Below are 7242 nucleotides of genomic sequence, written 5' to 3'. Positions count from 1 at the left end.
AGGCAACGTGAGGATCAACAAGCTGCCTGTCAGGAAAGCACCCGCCCTGGGCCGGCACAGCGGCCTCACTCGTAAACATCATCTCCCTTCCCATCCTTTGTCCTGTGCCGAGAAACTTCATGCTGAAAAGCCTGCCAGAGAGTCAAGGCTGGAGATACAAGACTTTCAGCCCAGGCTCGGGGTCCACCTCACTGTGCACAGCAGCAAGAGGGAAAGGAGGCTGACCCCACGCCTGGTGACCCCATCGATTGTCAACCCGGAAACCCATTGCCATCTCTGCATTGGAGCAGGAGTGTCTGTCTTGATGTTGGGAGGAAAACATGATCCTTTCTAGCTGACCATAGCTGCTGCCATCTGGATCATTCTCAAGGACCCAGAAAAGCTCTGGAAAGGTCATTTCAACCATCCCTCTGCCTCCAGGTAACAGGGCCTTACCCTGTTGCCCACAACCTCAAGCAAACAGAACTCTTTTAGCTCTCCCCTTGAATGTGTCATAGAACTTTTCACTTCCTGGAAGTCCTTCACAGCATCTGCTCCAAATCTCTCACACTGCTGCCAGAGGAAAGGCTTCACCTCTTTAATCAGTAGCCACTGCCTAGCAGAGAAGAAATTTCCAGTTGCTCTCCTCTTCCTAACCACAGCCTGTTCCCCTGCACACCATCTAAGGAGTGCAGGAAATATCCCCAGCAATGTAGCTGTGGGTTGCCAGCTATCCTGGAGGGTGGGATTGATCTTGCTGGAAATATGACCAGGCTTGGGACTCAAATGGACTGTCCCCAGCCCATTTCTGCATCTGGGCCCATAAAGCCAAGAGCTGTCCCATGTCAGGGGAGGGGGCCAATCTGGGATGAGTAGAGCCCTCCCCTCTCCTGGGTGCAGCTTGTATCCCCAGAAAGGGCAGCTCTTCCTGACAAGCCCACACTGACCATCCCGTGGTTCCTGCCCCCATCAGTAGGCCAGTTTTCTGCCAGTCTGTTCCTGGGGCTGTGCTGACCCCAACCCCCTCTGTGGCCCAATACCCCATAGTTACGAGCGTGGGCTGGAGCGGGGACTGAGGGCAGGGGCGAGGGTTTGAAAGCCAGCTCTGCCACTAACTTGCTTTGCAATCTTGGGAAAGTTACTTAACCTCTCTGTGCCTCGGTTTTCTTACTATATGTTGGAAATAATGACAGCATCCTTCTCGCAGAGTGCTTTGAGGAGTCAATGAAATAATAAATTTGTGGTGCCTAGGATGGAACCGTTTAAGTAGCACGGCCTGAATAAATACTTACTGAGTGAATTACCATCTTATCGGCATCATCTTTGTCATTGTCATTTTTGAATTGGCCCTAACACATCAAATGGATTAATAAGTACTGACATTTGTACATAACAAACCCAGCAGTACGCTATCCTGTTGGTCTTTTTAGCCACTCCAAAAATAAATATAGGCAACTCTCTTAGGTTGAGAGACCCCAAAGCTCTGAAAATGTTTAAATCATCAACAAGTTCTTGATGATTTAAAGGTTAAAACTTTTGCATAGCAACAGGTAACATGAACAAAGTCAATTTAGATGAGCAATAGATTTGGTAAAATACGTGCAATATGGAAAACAGAGAGTTAATGTTTATAACATACTAATGGGCTGTTACAAGTGGAAGAAATTTTATTTTTAATTTTAAAGTGGAGAAAGGACATGAATAAACAAATCACAGAAGGCCAAGAAATTTATGAAAATATATGTTCAAACTCAGAGATATGAAAACTGAAATTAAAAGATATTATATTTCACCCATCAATTGGCAAAAATGGAAAGCAAGGTGCTAGCCCCTCCTGCCAGGAAGCTGTGGGGAAATGGACACTCTCATTCAAATCCGGGGGAAATGGGAACTATTTCAGGCTTTCTGGAATGCACTCCAGCAACAGCCATAATAATGCAATGCACATCTATTCTCTGCGCTGCCATTCTCTCTCCCGGAAAAGTATCTTATGGAAATAAAAACACTGTTATCTAAGCCTCTGACTGCACTTGCCACACAATTGCTCACCATGGCAGGACACTAGATTTAATAAAATTAAGCCCCTTGAAAGGTAAATGGATGGATAACGTCCATGCCATGCAGGCGTTACAGAGAATGCATTAGAGCTCTTCCGGACTTAGAGGGATTTCCTCAAGCTATGGATGAGTAAGAGAAGCGAAAAGCAGAAAAGTAGGTATAAAATGGTACCATTTTTGTAAAATAAAGAATGATCCAAAAACTTCAAATCCATGTACCCAGGTAAATATTTGTCTAAGAAAAGTTACTAAGAGAGTTCAGCCTTGAGATGACTGCAGCAATGGCCAACGCCATGGGTGCAGCCTTGTAAGAGACCTTGAAGCAGAAGACCCACTTTCTTGACCTTCAGAAACTACCCTGATCCTGATCCTTTCAGCATTTAAAAAAACAAAAACAAAAGGCATCACCAAATAATCCATCAACCATGGCTTCACTAGTTGGTATGACAGCATTGTTCTGAAAAGCTACAAGAAACCTCTGACTCTCAAAGATGTCTGGGATGTGGAGGAAGGGATTAAAACCAAGACACTAGTCAGCAAATTTGAAACATGAATGGCAGGAGAGCAGCAGAAGTCCAGATGGGCACTCCAGAGATTTCAACAACAGAACTCTGAAGCCAGGCTGCATGGTTGGAACAAGAACCAGAGTCAAAGCCAAGATGTCTTAGTCTTGGAAGAAGCTAAAAGGATAAAAAAGGAGTCTAGGATCACCAAATATTTTCCTGGTTGGTCAAGGTCCTGGTCAGTTGAGACTTTCTTCAAAACTCTCTATGATGTTCTTCTAAAAATTATTCCTATTGAAGCTAGTGCATGATGTCCTCATGTTTCTGAATCCTCAGCTGCTGAAGTTACTAATCCCCTTTGCAAATGACTCTGACAGGTATGTGTGGACTGGATATCTCTCTTCAGTCCTCTTCTTGGCTGTGGCTCTCATCCAGTCTGCTTGCCTTCAGTAGTAATTTTCAGTTGTGCTTCATGCTGGGCATGAACATATGGACAACTATACAGGAAGGCACAGATTCTAACAAACTCAGCCAGGAAGAGTAAACCATTGGAGAAACAGTGAAACAAATGTCTGTGGATGCCCAGAAGCTCGTGAATGCTAACAGCTTCATCCACTTGCTGTGGTCAACTGTTCTACAGGTTATCTTACCCATCTACTTCCTATGGAGAGAATTGGGACACTCAGTCTTGCAGGAGTTGGAGCAATGGTTTTCCTAATCCCAGTTAATAGGATACTAGCCCCCCAAGAATAGAGTTATCCAGGTTAAAAAAAATATGAAGAATAAAGACAAATGTTTAAAGGTCATGAATGAGATTCTCAGTGGGATCAAGAGCCTAACATATTCTTCCTGGGAACCTTCATACAGCGGGCAAGTCCACAACTTCCAGAAGAAAGAGCTTAAGAACCTGCTGAACTTTGCTCAGCTGCAGTCTGTGATCTTATTCCTCTTGTACTTAACTCCATCCTGGTGTCTGTGCTCACATTTTCAGTTGATGTCCTGGTGAACAGCAACAATATTTTGGATGCAGAAAAAGGCTTTCACTTCCATTACTCTCTTCAATATCCTTCGCTTTCTTCCTGGAATATGCTTCCCATGGTAATCTCTGCTGGGTTCCAGGCTACTGTTTCCACAGAACAGATAGAGAAGTACTTGGTAGGGGATGACATGGACACATCTGCCACTTGACATGACTCCAATTTTGACAAAGTCTTGCAGTTTTCTGAGGTCTCCTTTACCTGGGACCAGGATTTGGAAGCCACAATCCAAGATGTGTTCCTGGGCATAATATGAGGCCAATTGGTGGCTGTAGTAGGCACCGTGGGCTCTGGGAAACCCTCCTTGATGTTAGCCATGATGGGAGAAATGGAAAATGTCCACAGACACATCACCATCAAGGGCACTACTGCGAATGTCCCACAGCAGTCCCAGATCCAGAATAGCACCAAGGACAGCATCCTTTTTGGATCAGAGTTGGATGAAAAGGAGTACCAGCAAGTTGTGGAGGCCTGTGTCCTCCTCCCAGACTTGGAAATACTGACTGGAAGAGAGCTGGCTGAGATTGGAGAGAAGGGTATAGATCTCAAAGGGGTCAGAAGCAGCAGATCAGCCTGGCCAGAGCTACCCACCAAAGTTCAGACATCTATATCCTGATGACCCCCTGTCAGCCATGGATGCTGGACATAGGAAAACATATTTTCAGTAAGGTCTTGGGCCCCAGTGGCCTACTGAAAGGCAAGACTCAACTCTTGGTTACACATAGCATTCACTTTCTTCCCCAAGTGGATGAGATTGTGGTTCTGAGGAATGGCACCATCTGGGAGAAGTATTCTTTCCTAAGAATCTGAGGACATAACATAAAACAAGCTGTCCTGAAGGGGAGGCCACAGTGAATGACGGAGTGAAGAAGAGGATGACTATGGGCTGATGCCCAGAGTGGGGAAAATCCCCAATGATGTGGCCTCCTTGAACGTGAAAAGAGAAAACAGTCTTCATCGAACACGCAGTCGTGGTTCTAGGTCCAATGGCAAGCATCTGAAGCCACCGAAAAACTCCTTGAAAGCTCAAAGTATGAGGCAAAAGCTGCAAGAAGAGGAAGGACTAGTGAAAGGGTGAAAACTAATTAAGAAGGAATTCACAGAAACTGGAAAGGTGAAGTTCTCCATCTATCTGAAGTACCGACAAGCAATAGGATGGTGTTTGAAATTCTTCATCATCTTTGCCTACGTGATGAATTCTGTTTTTTCTTAGATCCAACCTCTGGCTCAGTGCTTGGACCAGTGACCCTAGGAACTTCCAAGGCACCGACTATCCAGCCTCTCGGAGGGACATGGGAGTCGGGGTCTCTGGAGCTCTGGGATTAGCACAGGGTTTCCCTGTGCGCACAGCAAACCTCTGGTCTGCCCACGGTACCATCCAAGCAGCAAATACCCTGCCCAGAAAACCGCTGAACAGTGTCCTTCAAGCACCCATGAGTTTTTTTGACACAACACCCATAGGACGGATTGCGAACAGGTTTGCTGTGACATTTCCACAGTACATGAAATCCTCCCTATGTCCTTGTACAGCTGGATTCTGTGCTTTCTGAAGATAATCTACACCCTTATCATGATCAGCACAGCCACCCCAGTCTTCATCATCATCATCATTCCTCTATTCATCATTTATGTGTCTATTCAGATATTTTATGTGGTTCCTTCCCATGAGCTGAGATGTCCAGATCCTGTCACCAGGTCCCCAATCTACTCTCACTTCAGTGAGCCTGTGTCAGGTTTGCCTGTTATGCACACCTTTTACGCACCAGCAGTGATTTCTGTAACACAATGAGGTGGGGATTGGCACCCACCGGTGTCTTTTCCTCAATTGTCTCCAGAAGGTGGCTTGCAGTTCACCTGGAGCTGGCTGGAAACTTGCTCATCTTCTCTTCATCCTTGACGACAGTTATTTATAGAGATATCCTAAGTGTGGCACTGTGAACTTTGTGCTGTCCAATGCACTAAATAGCACTTGGACTCTGAATTAGTTAGTGAGGGTGACGTCAGAAATAGAGACCAACTTTGTGGCTGTTGAGCGAATAACTGAGGCATAGAAGTGGAGAATGAGGCACCCTGGTTGACTGACAAGAGGCTTCCAGCAGGTTGGCCCAGCAGAGCAGAGAACCAATTTAGCAACTACCAAGTGCAGTACTGGCCTGAGCTCGATCTGGTACTGAAAGGGATGACTTGTGATGGAGCATGGAGAAGATTGGTGTGGTGGGCCAGAAAGGAGCTGGGAAGTCATCTCTTACCAACAGCTCTTCAGGATCCTGGAGGCTACAGGAGACCAGATCACCATTGATGGAGTAGATATTGCTTCCACTGGGCTCGAAGACCTTTGAGAGAGACTGATCATCATCCCTTTTCAGGTTTGCTAATGCTGCCATTATGCAGAATACCAGAAATGGATTGGCTTTTATAAAGGGGGCTTATTTGGTTACAAATTTACAGTCTTAAAGCCATGAAAATGTCCAAAGTAAGGCATCAACACAAGTATACCTTTACCAAAGGAAGGCCAATGGCATCTGGAAAACCTCTGTTAGCTGGGAGGGCACGTGGCTGGTGTCTGCTGATCCCGGATTGTGTTCCAGCTTCTCTCTCAGCTACTTACTGTGCATTCTTCAAAACGTTACTCTTGGGACATTTTTTCCTCTCTTAGCTTCTCCAGAGCAAAGTGTCAGCAAAAGTCTGCTTTCAATGGCTGTCTCTGAAATGTCTCTCTTAGCTGCAGCAGTGAGCTCCTTCTGTCTGAGTGCTCTTATAGGGCTCCAGTGATTTAATTAAGACCCACACTGAATGGGTGGGGGCACACCTCCATGGAAATAATCTAATCAAAGGTATTACCCACAGTTTCCATCTCCACGGAAACGGCCTAATCCAAAGATTCCAACCTAGTCAACACTAATTCATCTGCCCCCACAAGACTGCATTAAAGAACATGGTATTTGGGAGAACATAATACATCCAAACTGGCACACTCCCCCAGGACCCTATCCTGTTCTCTGGAAGCCTCAGGATGAATCTAGACCCTTTCAATAACTACTCAGATGAGATTCAGAAGGCCTTGAAGCTGGCTCTCACCTAAAATCCTTCGTGGCAGGCCTGCAACTTGGGTTGCCCCAAGAGTTAGCTGCTGTGCCTGGGCAGGGCTCTGCTTTGGAAATCCAAGATTCTGATCCTGGATGAGGTCACTGCTGCAACGGATCTAGAGACAGATCACCTCATTGAGATGACCATCCGAAATGAGTCCCCCCACTACACAGTCATCACCATTGCCCACAGGCTGAACACCATCGTGGACAGCGACAAGATAATGGTCCTTGCCAGTGGGAAGACTGTAGAGTATGGCAGCCCTGAAGAACTGCTGAAAATCCCTGGCCCTTTTTATTTTATGGCCAAGGAAGCTGAGGATGAAAATACAAATAGCGCAACACTTTAATAGCAGGCCCCAAGGGTTAGAGAAAAACTGTTAGGATCATTCCTTATTTTATTTTTATTTTTTGTGAAATATATTGTACATACAAATGTGTATATAAAATGTACATTTTAAAGAACATTTTAATGAACATCCATGCATCCACTATCCAGGTTAAGAAAATGAATGTTACCAGGTGCATTAGAAGCCCCCTGACTGCCCACTTTGATCTAGCTCCTTAGAATCCAGCTCTC

General features: G+C 45.5%; 1 pseudogene; it reads left to right on the top strand.

Moving 5' to 3' along the window:
• Positions 1-2317: 2317 nt before the first annotated feature.
• Positions 2318-7012, top strand: LOC119519060 (annotated as a pseudogene).
• Positions 7013-7242: the final 230 nt, after the last annotated feature.

Source organism: Choloepus didactylus, chromosome 22, assembly GCF_015220235.1.
Source record: "Choloepus didactylus isolate mChoDid1 chromosome 22, mChoDid1.pri, whole genome shotgun sequence".
Classification (NCBI taxonomy): Eukaryota; Metazoa; Chordata; class Mammalia; order Pilosa; family Megalonychidae; genus Choloepus; species Choloepus didactylus.
Note: the sequence above shows the minus strand (reverse complement) of the source record. Positions and strands in the feature narration are given on the sequence as shown.